The sequence below is a fragment of the Hesperophylax consimilis genome, chromosome 14, assembly GCF_061612785.1.
Source record: "Hesperophylax consimilis isolate HC1 chromosome 14, BYU_Hcon_1.0, whole genome shotgun sequence".
Lineage (NCBI taxonomy): Eukaryota > Metazoa > Arthropoda > Insecta > Trichoptera > Limnephilidae > Hesperophylax > Hesperophylax consimilis.
The window spans coordinates 36335819-36357048 of NC_142849.1; the positions used below are offsets into that span (position 1 = coordinate 36335819).

General features: G+C 33.1%; 1 protein-coding gene across 1 annotated transcript in view; it reads right to left on the bottom strand.

Annotated features, from left to right (window-relative positions):
* cmpy (crimpy) overlaps positions 1-21230 on the bottom strand; it is a 429354-nt gene that overhangs the window by 161927 nt on the left and 246197 nt on the right. The gene's annotated exons all lie outside the window — the stretch shown is intronic.

The following is a 21230-nucleotide window of genomic DNA, read 5'->3' on the forward strand; positions in this document are numbered from 1 at the left end:
GGCCTTTAAGATTGTTATTTTGAAGATTACCAGGATGGCCTAAAAATACATTTTTAAATATAAAATAATTTGAATTGCGGAAGTGACTACGAATATACATACGGTTTTTAGCGTATTTGTCAGTCATTTTATCAGTCTGAAGAGCAAAAAGCTCCTTGGCTTACTGCAGGTTGGGTATATAATCACGAGCAGAGCATAAAAAATGTATTATTTGGGATTTTTTTCAAAAAATTGTCCCAAAAAGGTACCGTTAATATGAGGTTTTATAGTACACACCAATTCACGAATTAGGTACCTAAAACTTTTGTTAAAAGTAAGTCAGTCGATCTGACCGACTGCTAGCAAAACTTAATATTTTCTGCTAGTCGAGATTCCGACCCACCGATTAAGAATGGAATAATTTTTTAACCTAATAGTAGAGAGGAAGATTCTCTCAAAATTGCCTAGGAGAAAAATGAGAGTTTAATTTCGAAATATTGGTACTTATAATTGTAATATCCTTGATATTAGTTTATGAACTCATTCATAGATAGTACTAGAACATTCTATTAGGTTACCCATAGATGGCGTTAACTGTTGAGAATACTGGCATAATAAATAAGTGCGGGATTCCAACCGCCTGCTAATTAAGATATCACAGTCATTGTCATTGACAATGTATCATAATAAAAGTCTTAGGATGTATTGTTTCATAGAATTTGAACAATTTATCAAAATTTCAACGTTATTTTTCAAGTGCTGTGAAATTTATATTATTATTTCAGTTCTGTTAAGCAGATCACCTATAATAAAATAATAACAGAACTTGAATAGGACTTTTACAGAACTTGAGAACTAAAATTACATTTTGACGAACAGTCAAATTCTGTGAAACAACCCGTCCTCGGTGTTTTTTTGAAGCCGGACTTTTATTGATCAAGATCAACTTCCTGATAAAACATTAGTCATTCAGAATATATCGAGAAAACGTGTTCTTTTCCTATTAAAAATCAATATCAATATTTGTAATACGTTTTCTGCCGTCCTCATAAAATATTGAGTTATAACTGATACTTTGTAAGGAACTCTGTCAATTCATTCGTTAAAAGCCGGCAGTCCCATTTTTAACAGGAAAGCGAATAATTTGATCAGATTTTTAATAAAATAATAGTATTTATATCAGTAAGTTTCCGTGCTGTATCGGATTATTGAGTTGACTGTAATCTGTTTTTCCAAGTAAAATACAGGAATTCGAACGAGAGAATAACACGCTATGCGAATTTTTGACACTCGAATAAACAAGTGCAACTCATTTTTTAAATAAAATACGTCACAAGTTTCGACGAAAAAATGCCTTTCGTATTTAAAATAACGCTATTATGTTTTATTTATATCACTATTCATTAGAACAATAACTGGTAGTTTTGTGAACAGTAGACCTTGCGTCCAAGAATATATTTCTAATTTTATCTTATTTAATAAATGAAAACCAAAACTTCATCTGACATCAAACGATTTGTAAGTAAGTACACACCTACCGACTTAATGATAAGTGGTAAAAATTTTAGATTAAAAAAAAATCAAATAACACCATCCAATGGCAATAATTATTTTTTTCAAATTTTCTACAGGCACCATAATATTTATTATTCCGACCTCACAGCTCGTAGTAGGAACCATTGGACAAATTTTAAAGGTATAAAAAAGTAGTTTCCAACAAATTCGCCATATTGAACCGGAACCAGAGCGTAATAAACAAATATACATATAGATGAAATGCCAAATGGTCGAGAAAAATACAAATTAGGTACTCATAGAAATAATTGACGCAAGAATTTGTGTAATATGATAATCAGTGAGATTGTGTGAGTTTTTTGGATTTTGTTGTCTTCTTCTTTTAAAGTTATACCCTTATTACAAAGGGTCGAAACCCCTTTCCCAATATCGAACTCCTTCAGTGGTACCCACATATAATTCTCGAAGTGGTTAAAAGTACAGACTTCTGTCGACCTACACTTACTGTTTCCCTCCAATTTGTTGCTCAACAATCCGACTGACTCTATCTTCCATCCCTGCAACAATTTGTGCTCATCAGAGCAGGTTTTGTTTTATAAATCTTGTTATCGATGAGTCGAATATTTGTGTAGTACGCCACAGGCAAATGCTTATTTGATTACAAAAATCTTCATAAGGTCTTCCTCTCAAAAGTGTCCAATCTCCTTTTGTTTTTCTTCACAAATCTCAAAAACTCTCCGCCATAGATTGCAGCTGCACTCATCGGTCTAATGAGCGCTTTGTAGATATTGGAATTGAACTGTTTTCCTGATTGACAATTCTATTTAAATTTCGTGAAATATATCAATTTGTGGCGTGTATGGGTCTGAAACCTCGATTATGTGAAGTGGTGACTCGTAGTAAAAACGGAAAACTGTCTCCATCACAGAGAGTAACCCAAAAAACTGCTTTTAGCTTTTTTATATTGTTTTTTGAGAATTTAGTGGTTAAAAAAACTTTTGAGACCTTAAAAAAACAGCCGTTCTCAATCACCGAGGTACCGAGGGTTTATTTTTTAATATTCTATTTAAAATTCCAACATCGGAGTAGATTTACTCAAATCAAAAAAGTTATACCCCAAAATCGATTCCGAAAGTGATATAGTTCAGTATCCTGCTTATAATACCAGTTTCCGGAAACCGCACATTAGAAAATTCTCAACTATTGGTTGTTTAGAACGGCCCAATAAATTAGAAATATTATGGTCAATGAGTTTTGCGCTACACGATGCCAACAGAAAAGGCCTATTTAGAGCAACCGCAATTTCCCATAAATAGTGAGTAACCGTGACCGTGCGTGCTTAAAAACAACTGTTTACTGTGGCCTTGGTGTACAGAATAAATACATACATAAGTCTTAAAGTAAGCTTATAAATCACTTGCTTACTCTTTGATATAAATCATTCGTTTGATTTAAGTGAACCTTACATTTTTAAAGTTTTTTCATTTCTTTTTATTCTCACAGTTTCAGCTTAAAAAATTTCATTTGAAAGGTTATTTTGTAAAATATTCTTCAAATCTTATCGCTGTTTGAAAACCTCGAGTAAAAAAAAAAAACCTTGAAATAACATTCCATTTTGCTTGAAATCAATTTTCGTAACCTCCATGGTAAAGCGATATTGCTTTTAAGCCCTGTTTAGATTGGTAGTAAAATTTAGCTGGAGCTAACGAAAGCCACTAAAAACATTACTACTTTTGTCGTTGTAAAAGTTTATAATTCTAATTTTATACATAACACCATAATAAAGCTAGGCTTGTGTGTTTTTGGATGTGTCATTTTGTTGGTTATTTTTTATGTAAATGCCAAAGTATTCGGTTTATATTTTCAGTGTGTTTTTTTTATATGATTTATTTATTCAGTTATTTTTACAATTGTATTGCATAGTGTCTTACAAAACTGAGTAGTATTCAGTTTGATTATAAGAAATTTCTCGTATAAAAATATATTTATATCTTTGTTATTTAAATTTCAGATACTTTGTGGAAATGAATTAAAATTTTTACTCTAAAATATTTATGGTTGAATTGCCACATTGTTTTCTTACATTTTGGAGTTGTTTGTGAGTATTGACGTTTGTCTGAGTAATATGTTGATTTTAGAAGGGGGATTTTTATTTATTACAATATTATCTTTGCAAATTTGTAATGTTGCATGATAACACTATAATGTATTGATTTTCTTACTTTAAAGTCTTTAAACATAAGTTGTGATTGTGATGGTTTGAACACTTACATAATATAAACGAGACGAACGTACTCCAAAAAATTTTTTGTTTAGATTAACAACATAAAATACAACAGGCAGGCCCTTCAAAGAGAGTTATGAGTTCTTTACCACGGAATTGTAGACCTTGCAGCGTGTTTGAAAATACGGACAGTCAGTATTTAAACTTCGATAGAGATACAGTTTGGGTTTGAACTTGGATATGGGGATAGCTCCGAGGAATCAATTAAAATCCGTGGTGGTGTATGAAATAACGCCTAGTTAGTGAATTCAGATGGTGTTAAAAATTATTGTTAAATATTAAATTAAAGTGAAATATTATTGAACCGGTGTTTGGGTCAAGTGAAAGTGGTTGGACTCAGTGAGGATACAATAAATAATAATAATAATAATTGAATAATTTGTAAAGCGCCGTTTTTGTGAAAAATCACCTCAAGGGCGCTAAGTGTTGTGCTATCGCGATTATATTATAAAATGTGTTAATTTAAACGTGATTTCGTAAACAGTTCAAACTAAATTACTTGTCTTAAAAACATGGAAATAATAATAATAATAATTGCGTTTTAAAAACAGACTGAACGTATTTAGCGGCAGGAAGTGTTTACCATGTCGGTTAATCGAGCTAGGGAGGAATTAATAATTAGCGAGATGGCGTCCTATCTTCAGAGACCGTAAACCAAAGAATCAGACAAAACATTAAATAGGAAGTTATGTAACTCTGGGATAGATCATAAGACTGCGGGTTCGAATCCTGACAGAGGTTTTAGGGAGGTACAATTTTATTTACAGAATTATTTAATTACTCTTCTATAGACATAGGGAGGAGACCAAAAAACTGAACAAATCGCAAGGAATTCGCTAAAAGGAGGAAGGAATGCCGAAAGAGAGAGAAGTTAAACTAAACTGATTTAGCTATGTAGGGTGGAACCAAGTTAGCTTAATACTGGGATTGGGAGATGGCTAACAGGGTGAGTTTTTTATATTATTTATTAAATTCCAGAAGACCCTTTAAAAGACGGATGCAACCGAAGAACAGGAACCAGGTTTACAACACCTACCATCCAAATAATGTTTTCATTAAAGGAATGCGCCAGACAAGATTATCTATCAGCTGTGAGAAAGAGACGGGCCAATGACCTTTCATATGTAGGCCGATAACATTTGAGTTAGGGAATGCCTCGGTCCGGAAGTCATATTAAAAATTTACCTATCTGCCTATCTGTTATTCTTTAAAAAAAAATGAGGAATAAAATCGTGGCGTTGTCCTTGCGATAGGTATTGAATCGCCGACGAAAACATTAAATAACTATTACAAATTAGGCCAACCAATATAAATTCGCAGTATAAAAATACCTATCTACAGAGAACCTATCACAACACTGGCGTACAATTGAAACAGTGAACACTACCAGCCGGGACAAGAGGCAGAGTATAGTCAGTCGAATGGGAGGGATTTTTGCTAGCGTATGACCGCCCGAATAGAAAGCGATCGGATGCAACCAGACAGAACAAAAATGAATACTTCTTATATGTTATTTGACTTTCTAATATACAAATTGGGATACACAAGAACAAATCTATAGTCAAAAAGGGGAGATGGTAATCTCCGAAATAAAAGACTAACCGAACAACTTTTCTCAACAGGTCCCTTTCGAGAGGTAGGCAGCCTCATAAAATTAAATGCCAAAATCAAACCAATTATCCGTTCATACCTACCTTAGAGGAAAGGTATTCAATAGAAGATACCCATACCTAATACACGAAGGAACTAGTAACCTCATAAAATAATTACTGGAACTAAATATTAAAATACAGACAGTCCTCATCCTAAATTTGACATTTCGAGTAAACCTTACATATATATTACATGATAATTGGCTGACTGGGTAAGCACACAACTTATCCATAGAAGAAGACATAATGTCGACAAGATCGTCGTGTGTTATCTGTGTTATTGACCTAGAAAGGGATGTAAGTTCCCGACGACGTGAAATTTACAGCGTTTTCTGGAGGTGGCATGTAACTTGAGACCTTACGTGTCACATTTTCGCGACTAGATTCGTGACAAGGGACGTCATGGTTTTCCCCTTCTACATTCAGTAAAGTAGATTTTCCTGGAGGTGTAATGAGGTTGGGGCATTTCTGAAATTGGTAAGAAGACCTGGTTTTCTTTATTCTGGCGTGAGAGTTTCCAAATGGAACAAGGGAAGACCCGGCCGATTCGTATATCCAGAAACGTAGAGATCGATTGCCTTGTTCTAATTATCAACCATCAGATTTGTTTGGTAAGCGGAGGAGCCAACTTAGCTTGAACAAATTCATTTCCGTTCCTCTCCTTTCCCTCCCAAAATATACATATGGATGGCGCCGACAACTAACACCATAAATTTATCGTATGTATATCACATATATAAAATCTAACACTTTATCATACTCACATTACCCTACGACAGGTAGAATCACGTAGCTAGTTGGAAAGCAGGCGAGACAGAAAATAAGGTGTATGAAATGGCTTTAAAACACAGCGGTAATGGATTCAACTCACTCTATCTCAAAAGAACCGAGGGATACCACATACATACATATATAATCAGGTTTCTATACCGAGAAACAAAAAACCAACACAACGTTCGGTGAGACCTTTTTTATACTGAACCGTCACGTGAAATAATTACGTTCAAGGTCGTAAAACACGTAGACAAACTAGGATGCACACACTTGAAGGGGTGTGTAATAAAGAGAGGAGCAAAGGCTTGTACAGACGGCAGGGAGGATATTCCTACCCCGGATATATACATAATCAAAGCCTTATGGAAAATTTACCTATGGGACTTAAAGAAAATTCATCGCAGAAAGAAAAATTTGAAAAGTGCAGATCATTACATGATGAATATGTACATGGTTTAAATAGCATTGCTTTTAATATTATTTTTTTGTGATATATAAAGCGGTTGTGTGTTTTTTATATAAGTTCCACCCCTTCATATACGGCCATACTGTAATAAGCAGAAAGCAAAGTATGTCATTCTGAGTAAATCTTTATTTAGTATATGTCTTGTACATCTAAAGATGTTTGTGAGTTTCCTCTCTCTGTCTTTGAGTATGTCTATTAGAGTGAACTATTTTAGGCATTGCTCTACTAAAATTCCTTGGTATTTTATTTCGGTTATTGCAGTTGTGTTGTGTATTTTTCATAGAGCGGATTATAATTTGTATTTTATTAGTGTATTTAGTGTTTTATTCTTATGTAACGAAGCCCAAAATAATAAACTACAGGTTTTACAAAATAGGGGGATGAGAATGATTTTAAAATGCAACATTTTTACTAGAGTTAAAATCATGTTACAAAATTCAAATATGATGACAACCAAACAACATATAATATATAATACGTTAACAATGATGTATAAGCTTCAAAATAATATGCTCCTAAATTATCTGCAAAGAAATATTATGTACCATGAAAATGTTCACAATTATTAAATGCACAGTATTTATTTTTACAAAGGCATAAAATATTTCAATAGTCTTCCCGAAGAAATAAAAAAATAACAGATTTGGTATCATTAAAAAAAAAAGTAAAATTATATTTAAAAAAAATAAACAACCGTAACATCACCAATCACTTCATTTCATGCCACATTCTAGTATTTAAGATTATATTTACTGTACACTATTTTATAGTATCATTGTTCACCAAGCTCAAGAGCTATGTAGCTCTCTTAATTGGCGTAGAATCCGTGTAAATGTATTTCACTATTTTTTTTACCATATATTATGTTAATTACTGTAAAAATGTTATAATTTAAATAACTAAAAAAAAATTAAAAAATCCTACGAGAAGAAGCAGAGATTTTAGGCTTCCCAAAACAAAACTTTCATGCACACAAAACAGCGCATTTTATAAAAGGAAAAAACTTTATAATAACCTACAAAATGTCGTAAAAGAAGCCCCAAGCACTTTTCGTAGGACATGTGCTTTATATGTAAAAAATAATTTTTGATTGTTGAACATACTCACCAACATTATTTTAGTCACCTAGATATCTTACATAATGTAATTTTGTGTATTTATCTTTTTCTCTTAAAATGTAATTGTAAATGTTATTTTTTGTAATTTTTATATTTTCCTACTAGATATATGAAAACATTTGCGTACATCTAAATAAAGATTCAATAGCAAAAAACAAACATATTTCACCATTTTAACTCCTTAAAAAACCGTAAGTAACAATAAATTATTTCACATGTGGAGACTACTAACTTACATCTAAGATTTATTACTATTGACTTATGTAATTGATTGAAGTACTTGAGAAATATGAACACACAAGTTAGGTCTTCGGAGGTTTGGTTTGGTGAGACATTTTGACCTTCAGTGAGAGGGATATATTCAACATCACTTCTGGAAACACCGATCCCTAGATTCCTACCCTACCCTCATATATTTTACCTTCCTAGAACTACCTCCCTTCCTTTTCTTAAAAAGGAACCTCCAAGCAGCATCCCAAAAGATGATATAGGCTCTCAATTATTTTCCTCAGGGCCTCAGTGGGGTTCATATTAAAAAAAAACCTCAGGCTGACCCCAACGTAAATAATGTGATGTACTCGTATACTGTTCCAAGCAATCAACCCCTTCAACTGAGAGAATAATTTCTGATAAACTCCTATAGTTATGCCTTTCAGAGAATTAGTGAGATCAAAAGCGTCAATACTCAATAAGACCCTAAAACATAAATGCGTCAAAAAAGGGTAACCAGATAATAAAAAAATGATATGAAAAATTATGTCAATAATAATTCCATAAATTTAACGTTTTACGTCATGCATTGTGAATACTGAACTGTCATTATATTGCAAACATCGCTAAAGGTTAGTTTAGGGTATGCAAAATTCTGCGTGGGTATACAAAATCCTCTCCTCTTTGCTACTATGTACGCATGAATTGACAAGTCTTGGTTCATTGTAGGCAGTTTGGAGGTCTGTTGGGTCCATTGTGAGATAAGGAAGGAGGAAGGGATGGCTTCCGTTTTCTCAATGTGACTTCCTCCCCGCATCCTGAGAGGAAGATCTTTATGCCTGATTTTTTCATCTCCAAAAGACCTTTTTCAGATTTTTTCTGATCTATAAATATTTTATTCATGAAATGTAGAAATGGACGATCGAGGGTTACTTCTATTTTGAATTTAGGATGAACGATGGTTAAAGAAAGGAACGTGCCAGTAAGATATAATACACAGAATGTAAGTAGGCAATGTTTTGATATGTTTCCATCTTCAAGATATAATGTTAAGATAATATGTTTTTTTTTCATAAGTTTACATGATATATGTTCTGTTTCATTACCCACAGGAGACCACGAAAAAAATAATTTTCTTCGGTGCCTATGAAATCTTTGGGGATACCGCGTGGAGGGTTTTTTTAAGGAAAGTAAGGAAAGGAAGGAGAAGTAAGTTGAATATTTGAATTCATTCCTCCCACTGCGGTGCAAGGTCGAAAGAGCCCTGCTGGAGAGGTAAAAAGATCTTCCTCAATCACAATCAGTTTATCCTGCTCGCCACACGCATTGGTGAGACCATCCGCCGCCACGAACTTGACAATCCTCACTCCGTGAATCCGGACACCCAAGTGCTGCGAAACACTTGGAGTAACCGATGGCAGAGTCCTTGGTTATCCAATAAATGTTTCCCGAGGCAGCGGTGCCCATAGCCGCCTCCCAAATTATAAGTATGATTTTTATATCCAAACGTTTAGTCGATCTCAATGTTCTGTAAACCCAATCCATAATGCCCTCACATATCTGATTTGAAATAAAATTGGCAGACAATACTACTTTACAGTTGATACACAATCATCAAAACTGGGCTATAGGATATTTTTCGTTTACGTTATACAGAAAAACATTGAAATTACGCTTTTAAGCTCCAACTAGGATGACTTGATCTGATCCTGAACCTTTTAAGGTCCAACTAGGATGACTTGATCCTGATCCTGAACCTTTCAAGAAATAATAAGTTTTCTGTATTAATCAATCTTGTTCTGTCATGCTGATACAAAAAAATCACTTGCCTAAAGTCAAAAAATTTCGGGGAATGTAGTAAGCTTGTATTAGTGGATGAAGAGATATAGGGTTCTAAGTATCAGATTTGGTTTACAGCGCCCTTTTGGTGGTTTTCCATTTTTTATTATTATGGTTAATGATCATAGCTCTAGATATTTCGAGTAAAGTTTTGATTCTAAATTAGATTCCAACAATAAAAATACCAAATAAAACATCTCCGATCTTTCTCCGTAATCAGACTCAATGATTTTTCTCGTACATAAATCTTTAGCAAAAAACGTTTTCCGATTTTGTTGTAAAACATCTTACGAACTTTGTTAAATGTTCCATATGAAACGAGTTGCTAACATTAATTCTTCATCCATCATTTAATCCCAAATTCAAAACAGTCGCTCTATTTTGAAATGTATTTAATAATAATAATTTTAAGATATATATACGAAAGATTTTTAAAATATTTACGTTGAAGGATCAGTAGGATTTATAGGCCCTTTTAGGAGTTCTACCGAGCCGAACCCTCTGATATGAAAATATCTGGAGTCGGTGAATTGTTTTCCCATTTGATCTCTGGTGAGTTGACGTGTTGTTCTTGTATTGTTTTGTATTTATTTTGCTTATATAATGCACTTGCATAATTTTGATTGACTAGATGATCATTTGTGGAAAATTGTTTGGAAGGGTTTAGTTTTTCCTGTGGGGACGATTTAACCCGGACATAAAATCGGAAAAGATAAAAAAAATAATATTGATGATTTCAAAATCACCTCAAGGGTACTTTTTATTTATTTTAGTCATGTTCTCCGTAAAACGATTATACACCATGTTACGGAGAATATTATAAATTGGTCATGGATGACAGTTTTACCATGTTGGGACATGCGACAAAAGATGGGTGCTGAAATGATTGCGATTCCCTAGAAACGTTGCTTCGTTTCTTTTCAACAATTTGTTTTAAATAGAAAATACCGGTGTTGCCAGAATCTAAAAATTAAGTAGGCGAGCAATTCCTGCATATTTGATTATAATATGTATTGAATTATTCTGTGCGGATTGTTTCAGTGATTTAGGCCTGCCATTCAGAATTTAATTCTGTAGGATTTAAATGTGTTGGTCCTTGGGTGGTATATTTTAATGGGATATTATAACACAACTTTCTTTACTTTCAAACCACATTGGAATACAATAACGGAGTTTGACAATTTTGTATTTATTTCACATCCTTTAACCCGGGAAACTTTTAATCACATTTCTATTTAGAAGCTCATAAATATTTTGTAGTGATATTTTGTAACCGGGTAACCATTAAAAACAAAGGAATGATTAAAATATGTTAAATTGGATGACACTTACTTGAAACATAAATATGTTTTTTTGCATACATAAGTACAGGTGATTGATATAATAATTTATTATTCATGACTTAGTAATATTTGCTATATTAAGGTTAAAATATACATGCCCTGAAAATGGCACGGATAGGTTAAATCGGCTAGATCCCTAGCCAATTATTAATTAGATTTTGCCTGCAGTGTGTAAATGTAAAGAAATATATACTAAAATCACTCAACAGATATTTTTAGGTTTATGTAGTTTTAAGGTGTCTCCATAGATGTCAGTAGTATTATCACATGATAGATAACTGTCGGACGCACTGTCTAATACCCGAATGGTTACGAAGATAGCCGATGTTAGCCGATCTACCATAATGAAGGCGAGCATCTTCAGTGAGCGATTCTCCTACTTCAGAATAACTTCCCGTTGAACTGAAGTGGGTCCAGTTAGATATTCATTGTAAATACAATGAATACCTAACTAACCTAACTGGGCTCAATACGACACAATAATCAACAGACCCGTAATCTCAGAATAAGTGTATTGGTAATAAAAGGAAAGGAAAACAAAGGTTTTACCTGAGAAGAGTCACAATTTTGTGAGGGTAAAAGAAGTAAAGAAAGGAAGGAGATGAGAAGGGATGAGGTTGGGAAGTATTAGACTATTCAGATGTGATCATTAAACACGGTATGTGTCATTGCATGCAACGGTTCTTCCAAGAAAAAATGTTGTCAAGTGCTACATAACACCTTACTTGTACATTAAACATTAAAATCATCATTACTATCAACATTAAAATCCATCGCGGAAATTCGAACCCACGACCTAACAGTGTAAAGTAAAGGAAATCAACGCTCGGCAATTTCTGGTACATTGTTTGCGTGATTTACCGAACCTATTTAGAACGAAAAAACCTTTTATACAGTTACCATAATACACCACTTGCTGTTTACAACAAATTTTGCTCAGCTTTACAAATGCTTTGCAAAATAGATCTGCCTATAAAATTGAGTTAAGTACATAAGAGGCGAAAAATATGACCCGCGCGAAAAATAAAATTTTACGAGATGTTAATTTTCACTCATCATTTGCAATTGCCATTGTCATCCGATACTTAAAAAAATGCTAATGTTCGATAAAAAACAGCAAAATTTGATGTAATTTAACAGTGTTTTTGAATTCGGCCATAAAAAGTTTATAGTTCTTTTTTGAATGGATAGTTAACTATCGAGGGCCGTTTCGAGTTTTTTATAGAGGCTTTTTTGTGGGTGAATGTTTTCACTACTTTTAATGCCCTTTGTCCTGGAAAGTAATTGTTCTGTCTGCTCTGAACTCCTTTACGAGGTCGTTAAGTATCCTTTGGAAATTATGTCAATGCTTTTATTTACAAACTCTTTTAAATACACTTGGTTTTTTAGCATGCCAAACAAACGTCTTGTTTTTTCTAGTCTTAATTCATCAGATAATCTATTTGACGTATCGACTGTATTTGTCTATCTTTATTACAATTGCAGGTGGTTTTTTGATCTGCTCTTCATATGAATTTTCTCTTCATGTAATCTTTGGGGATACTCTGTAGAGTGTCTTGTGGAAGAGGAAGGAGTAAACTGTTATAGGAGGGATGAAACAGAAAGGCCGGCAATTCATCAAAGGTGGGGAAGTAATGGCAATTCAGATCTGGTCATCAAACACGGCCAAAGCCATTTCAAGCACCCGCGACCTTTAGCTTGCTACTTGAAAGCCTCACCCCCTGACCACGGATACCGTCAAAATAATACTATTATAACAAATTAGTTTAAGCAATAATTAGTTGCCTGAAATATCAATACAAATTAAAAATATCTCTCGAGTAAAAATAAATGCCGCCAGCGGTAATTGAACCCGTGCCTTCTGATGTCCAGTCAGATGCTCTGAAGCTACTGAACTATGTCGGCTTATTTCTAACCCGCCAAATAATTCAATATGTACTAGTACCTCAATCAACAATTACAGCTTATTATCTTAACTTTTATTTTGTAGGAAAGGTTTTTTTTTTAAGTCAGAGGCGGTTTACTTACGTTCCCCGCGAGCACTTAGGCCATAGGCCCATTGTACTATCTCCCATTTTACCTCATTCCCTTGCCAGTAACCCGGTCCCTTTTATGAAGTTCACCAGGGCTGTCATTGGATATGTGGCGATGTCTTCTGGTTCCACACTGTGTCTTCCCAGGTATCTGAGCCTAATTTCCAGCAGAGCGGGACATTGGCACCATAGGTGAATTGGAGTCTCTTCCTCCTCTTCACATTTCCTACAGATGTTGGTGTTTTCCACTCCCAACAGTTGCATGTGTCTCCTGAGATGGCAGTGTCCCGTTAATAGTCCTACCAGTTCCCTCAGTGAGTTTCTGTCCATATCGAGTAGTTGCCTGGTTCGGTTAGGGTCCGGTCCGTTTATGAGTACTTTAGATTGCCTCATTCCGGGTGCCTTCTTCCATTCCTTCCAGTGTTGGGATTTTACCCACCTCCTGATATGTAGTTTGGTGTGGCAAGCTGCTACTCCTACGGCCAGCTCGGATCCCGCAAGTGGTGCTTTCGCCCCTTTCCTTGCTAGTTCGTCAGCCCGCTCGTTGCCCTCAATACCTTTATGTCCTGGTACCCAGAGCAGGGTTACTTTATTGATGGTCGCCAGTTCTATAAGGATAGTCCTGCATTCCATTACCAGTCTGGAGTCGCATCGGTTACTTTCGAAAGGTTTTGTTAGCACTAAATTTCTCACTAGATGGCGTCGATACATATATATCTTCATTTGTTGGTGAAATATTTTTGACTTTGTCAAAAATATAAATAAATATTTTTTTTCCAATATAACTATTTAGTTTTAATTATAAACTAATGTTTATAAGACAAGGTTTTATGCATAGCATAAAGGATAACAAATAATTATAAGCAATAACTAAGCGAATTATTATTGCTTATTATTATTTGTTATCCTTTATGCTATGCGTAAAACCTTGTCTTATAAACATTAGTTTATCATGAAAAAAAAATAATAATACTACTATAAAATTAATAATTTTTAATTGACTTATATACCTTTTCCAATCATTTTTACATGTTTTTGATGTCACGTATTTGACGATGAACGCTCCGAGACCGTCTGAAACTTTGAATTAAGATTGCAGAACAAACGTCTCATTATTAAATACAATAATTTATTTAATACTAAAAATAAAATTGTTTTATAGATTTATACACCTTTTCCGATCAATTACCCCATTCTACGTGACATCATTACTAGTATAACCTTGTTTGAAAGTGTAAAAAATTCCTCGCTCGTAAATAAAAAATCATTGGCATTTTTACAGAAGCAATCGCACATTGAAAACCTATGGAGTAACATTTGAGAGCTATAAAATCGGTACTTTCCTATAACGAGTTGGAAAACAACGTGAAATAATAACTCGTTAAATTCACATTGTGTCGTGTCAAAGGAAACGTTACTGGCATATTAATTCAATTTAAAACCTAAAATTTCAAATACACGTTTCTCATCAAAGCGGTCCACTGTTAGTGTAAAACTTGCTGCAAATTTATTTATAATCAACTCGAACCCATGAAAATACTGAAAATTTTCATTCACTGAAAGTTCAGTAAAATGAAATATAAACATAAAACGAAACAGTTTGGGACCACAGACATCCAATACTCTCCCTTTTCCATCGTTAAATAATAGTGATTTAAAAAATACACTTTGGTTTTAAATTATTTAAATTATAATATTATGTATATATTTATTTTAATACTAGCTGTACCCCACTACGCGATGCTGTGTTCAATTTGTCCGTGCATATAGAGAAACAATAGTTCGTGTTGCTTCTACGTCCAACAGATGGCGCTGTTTCAAAAAACATTTTAATACCTATCGTAGGTGACAATTTTTTTCAAAAATTCAAAGCAATCGGTGAAAAACGTTCAGAGATTTAGAATTTTAAAATAAACGGAGAGTTACATTTTCATTTATATTGATAGATAGATAGATTGTATCTTGTCTTAATATGACACCAGAATAAGCTCCATAAAAAAGTGGTTTTCTTTTTTTATGTGTAAGTATTGCACAAGAGTCCTAACTGCTCCCAACCGTCTGGAGCCAGTGAGGCTATGGCATCCCTAATGGGGTTATGTTATGGGGCTGAAAATAGCGGGGAGGGCAAGGAAATGTCGAAGAGAAAGGCGAGGGAGTACCTAGCAATTCAGATCTGGTCACCAAACACGGTTAAAGACAAATCAAGCAACGTTTCAATTATGAATGGTTTTCTTACACCAGAGCGATACTGAGAGTACTTCCGACTGGAAAGTGCCGCACGTAAACTATACATTATTTTGAATGAATAAAACGTGAAATAACACAAATTAATGACTGATACAGACCAAATATTCAACAGCTGTGACGTACTAGATATACGCCAATTATACGTTAAAACACTACTAAACTACATTTTTGACAAAAAAAAATATATTTCAACATACACAAAATAACAATGACAGACCAGTTAGACAAGTGTACAAAGAAAACATAAAAACTCCGACAATAAATTCAAGCTTTGGACAAAGACACTACCAATACCATGCTATAAAAGCTTTCAACAGTCTAAAAATTGAAATTAAAATTGAGGAAAATAAAAAAAAATTCACACACAAAATTACAAAATGGATTAAAGAAAAAAAGACAATATTACTAAAATGTCATAGCATAAAATAAAAATAAAACCTACACGTAACGCACAAAACAAATATAAACACACAAGATTATTTTCAATGTTTTATTTTTTAATTTTAAATATATTATTATGTATTTTTAATTTTAAATGTATAATTTTTCTCTTTAAATGTATTATGCAGATTATATTTTCATATTATAAAATGAAGGCCTCAGCACGGGCAAGCCACCCAGTGAGGCCAACATTACTGGAAAACTTTGAAATGTAAAAAAATATTACCAAATGTACCATGTACCAAATAAAAAAAATAAAAAAATGAAATAAAATTTAGTTGAGCACGCCGGGATATGAACCCGCGACCTCCGGATTGCTAGTTGAGAGCTTTACCCTTCGACCACGGAGATCGTCGTGTACTTATTTTCACGAGGAATTTTGTTTTTATATAATTTTATAAGAATAATTTTATATACAATTTTTTTTTATATTTTTTTTTTATATGTGTTTATTCAGTTTTCTTTTTTTATTTGTACATTATTTTCTCTTAATTAGATCTTACAAAACTGATCAATCAGTTTAATTGTAAGAAATCTCTCACTTTTTTCTATTTATTAGCTTATAATAATATATTTGATTTCAACTTGATATCTTGGTACCACCATATTAATTGTTTTTATGTTTGACGGAGGTAGAACGATCTAATTTTCGTTTTTATTTTTGAATGACATGTCTCATTTTTAATATCTTCTGGTAATGAGTTAAACAATTCCGGAATTTTATGTCTTTTTGTTCTATCTCCGTATACATTTTGCGATATTTTAATAATAAACATTTGTGCTTCTCTATGCCTAGTAGGGTAGTTATGGTTTACAGGTTTTTTGAATTCTGTATTCCAGAATTCATCTAGCGTTAGTTGGTAATCTATCCTACTATGTATAGAGAGCACATTACACAAAGAAAACATTTTTTTATAATCGCCTTCACATAATTGTATTTTTTTTTGCCTGATATCAATTTTAGAAAACGGATTTGTAATTGTTCTTTTTTTTTATAGTGAATACCTCACAAGAGTCCCAACTGCTCCCGTCTGGAGTCAGTGAGACTATGGCATCCCCAATTGGGGGATGTTGTGAGGCTGAAAGTAAGTGGGGAAGGGAAAGAGGAAGGTGGGGAAGTACCTGGCTATTCAGATCTAGTCACTAAACACGGCTAAAGCCATTTGGAGCAACGTTTCAATTCTGAATGGTGGTCTTACACCAGGGCGATACTGGTAGTATTTTCCACTCTGGAACGTGCCGCAAATATATTATACATATATTATTTTAATTGATTAATTGTGAAATAACACAAATCAATCAAATAAAATTTATTTGCGCACGCCGGGTTCGAACCCGCGACCTTCGGGATGGCAGTCCAATGCGTTACCACTGGACTATGCCGGCAGTCTATTTTATTTTATTTAAGTACGTTTTATACGTTAATCCGTAACTATTTACTCCGTATCCTATAATTGATTCCGCTAATGCATTATATATACAGTATAATATATTTTTATTAACAAAGTTTTTTAGGTGATAAAATTTCCCTAATATGGATCTTAATCTATTACATACATTTTCAATGTGATTTGACCAGTTAAAATTGACATCTATTGTAAGACCAAGGTATGTATATTGGTAAACTTTTTCTATGTTTGGGCATTTACATGGCAGAGATTGGATTTTTTGTGTGAAAACAATCGTATGAATGACTTTTTATATGCAGTTCTTTATCCTGACAACTTGCATATGGAGAGTGTATAAGCATATATTTTGTTTTTTTTTGCGTTAATGATAATTCCATTGTCGTGGGACCATTTAATTATATTATTTAGGTCTGTTTGTAAAAATTCCTTAATTTTCTGTAGATTTCTGTCAGCACATATGATGCAAGTATCATCTGCAAACATATAACATTTACAACGTTTCATTACGTTAGGTAAACTGTTTACTTGCATTATATAACACGTAGGTCCCGATATCGACCCTGTTGCTACTCCAGTGTCTGTTAACATTTCATCACTGAAAATTCCGTCAATTTTAACTTTAATTTTTTAATTATGTTGTCTTATTAGAAATACAGTCACAAGGAGTAAATCCATAACTGGTTTATTTTGGCTATACTAGACACGTACAAACTGATAAAATATAAACTGTCAATTTCCTGAAAATATAAATAAATATTTATTAAGAGTTTGTTTAATTTAAACAATCTGTTATAAGCATTTTCGGTGTATAATTTAGATATACAAATATATCTCGTTTAAAGTTATTATAATTAGAAGTGCATTTTAAATTTAACAATGTTAAACAGTTATTTACTTTTCAATGTAACACAATTAGTTTACAATAAAAATATATAAAAAAAAATTAAACCACTTTAATTTTAATTACACTCTACCGGTTTCGGAAGCACCCTTCCTTCGCAGAGTATAGTATAATTTAAATTAAAGTGTTCTAAAACATAAAAAAATTATTGTAAATTATGACTAGCCACAAAAGTAAATGCTTATTACAAATATGCAAATAGTTGAATTTGGTAAATACTACATCTTTCTGAACACCGTGTGCCACAGCTTAAATTTAGTTTATGTGCTTTTTGTATGTATATACATTCATTAGTTTTTTTGGATTTACGTACATACATGTAATTTTTCACAAAAATCGAAAAGAATGTACCCATTCTAAGGTTACATTGTACATGGCTTCGTGTGTGAATTATAAAATATTTCAAGAGGAAAATTATAAAGCATAACACAAAATGATATATTATATAAACCTGTTTACCGTTTAAGTATGTTGGTTTTGACGTTTACGGTAATTTAAAAGATCTCGCTTTTTCAACATTTTTTTTGCTAGATTTCAACGCTATGTTATGTAAATATTGACGATTGAAAGGTGACACATTCGAAAGTTGTAATCACGGCGCTTATCTGTTTGGAAATTTCAGATAAAATCGTAAGAATCGTGTGTGCTCAAGTTATATTTACCTTAATTATTGTCAAACGGACAAATAACTAACAGATTTAAACACAGAATAACGACCAGCTTTTAGTGTGAAGGGCCAAGAGTTGACCTCCATAATGACACGAAGCTAATAAAAATATTTCTGAAAAATCATCCCAAAAGCGCCGTTTGGGCACTTTTTAACTCGACCGTTTGGCATTTCATCTGTTTTTAAATTTTTTTGTGTGTTCCGTTATCGTTTTCAAAAATCTTCTGCAACCACTTTTTTATTCAAGCAAGCCTTACTTTGGCTACATGGATAACTTTTTAGGTGGATAAATTTGATATAACTTTAATTTTATTTACTGATATTATGTATTTTAAAACATTACATGGTAATGTTGGCCTCACTGGGTACTTTTTCCGTTATGAGGCCCCTGTTTTACAATTTTATAAAATCCACAAAATAAGATAATACGAAATAAAACTGAAAACAATGGTTCAATAAAGATTATTTTTTCTGTCAAATTTTGATTGAACTTTCTAATTTGCATTATATCAATATTATGGTACCTACCTGCCTGAAAAAAGTTAAAAAATAATATGGTCATTGAGATGAATTTATGGCATAATTCCTTATTTGAAATTAAAAATATATGGAATGTTTTATAATTAAGTAGGTAGGAAGAAATTTAAGCACCCACAAACGTGAAAATCTAAGGATTTCAAAGGAAATATTACTTTTGATTTGTTAAATATCAGAAATTTGGAAACAAACTTTTTATTATTATTATTATTTAATGAGCAAGTAGCATTCTCATATTTGATTTTACAATAACCTTATGAGTAATTGAGTTTTTTTATTAAAAATAATTTAATCCTTTCTTCTCCCCAAATAAAAATCCAATTTTTAGAGCCTTTCATTGGTTTATATTAGTAAAATTGATGAGATGTTGTGGAAGTTTATTCTTTCCATCCACTACTCTATTTGCAAGGAAATCTTTTCTAGGATCGGATGCAAAAGGTGTTTGAGAATTTTTTTTGAGTATCCACGGAGATTTATATTTTTGTTAGTGAAGAAGATTTCTAGATTTCTAGTAGATGCCGAGCAACTATACTGTCCAGATAAGATTTGTTGGATGCCAGGGCAACTTAACCTTTAACTATGGACGTCGGGTCTCAGAGGCCCAACCCCTTCTTCAATTTCTCGGAATAAACACCTTCCCCGCGCGTGCCATCCCCGCGCGTCTCAGTAGCTTCAGTTTTAGTTGTGTTATGACCAAGGAGGGAGAAGGTCGCGTCATCCGGCACTTATTACGTGAGTAATAATCATTTAAAATTTGATCAGGGCCTGGGAGACCCGTTGACTATAATTTCCATACAAATATACTCGGGCCTATGTGACCCGTCTACTATAATTTTCTTACATTTTAGTATTATAATCTTTTTTAATTTATTCTAGATTTAAAAACAAAATGGCGGACAGTAGTGAGCCAACTACATCAGCTGTGAAACGTGGTGCCCAACCAACAAATGAACATTGCAGGCGTAAAGTAATGTTTGTAAATGACATGCAAGAAGCCAGTTTGTCTTCAGTGTTCCAAGCCTCTATGTTCTGAGTGCCAGTAATTTTACATAAGTTTGATCCTTGTGAGAATTTTTATTTTATTTCTTTCAGAAGTTTTTTTTATGAATTTTTGTTACTGTTTCTTTTATTAGCTAGGAAAAATTATTGGTTTTGATTTTTGTAATACCTACTATAATTAAGGAGCCTTAATATGATCTCAAGTCAATTAAGACTGAAAACTGACTAGGTTTGTTAAATTTGGAGATAATTATTAAAATATGAATAAAAGTTGATTATTTTTATTACTCGATCTTTTATTTATAAATACTTTATACATATAAACTCCTTGCTAAAGTCAGATTGGTCCAGGTTTGAAAATTATAAGAATTTTATGAAGGGGTCTGTGTGACCCGACGTCCATGGGAGTGTGATTTTTTTTTCACGTCCATAGTTAAGGGTTAATGTCCAGATAAAATTTGTTGGATGCCAGGGCAACTACAATGCCCAGATAAGAATTGATGGATTCCAGGGTAACTATAATGCCCAGATAAGAGTTTTTGGATGCCAGGGCACTATAATGCCCAGATAAGATTTGTTTGATGCCAGGGCAACTATAATTTCCAGATAAGATTTGTTGAATGCCAGGGCAATCATAATGCCCAGATAAGATTTGTTGGATGCCAGGGCAACTATATTGCCCAGATAAGAATTTTTGGATTCCAGGGTAACTATGATGCCCAGATAAGATTTGTTGGATGCCAGGTCAACTATAATGCCCAGATAAGATTTGTTGGATGCCAGGGCAACTATAAAGCCCAGATAAAATTTGTTGGA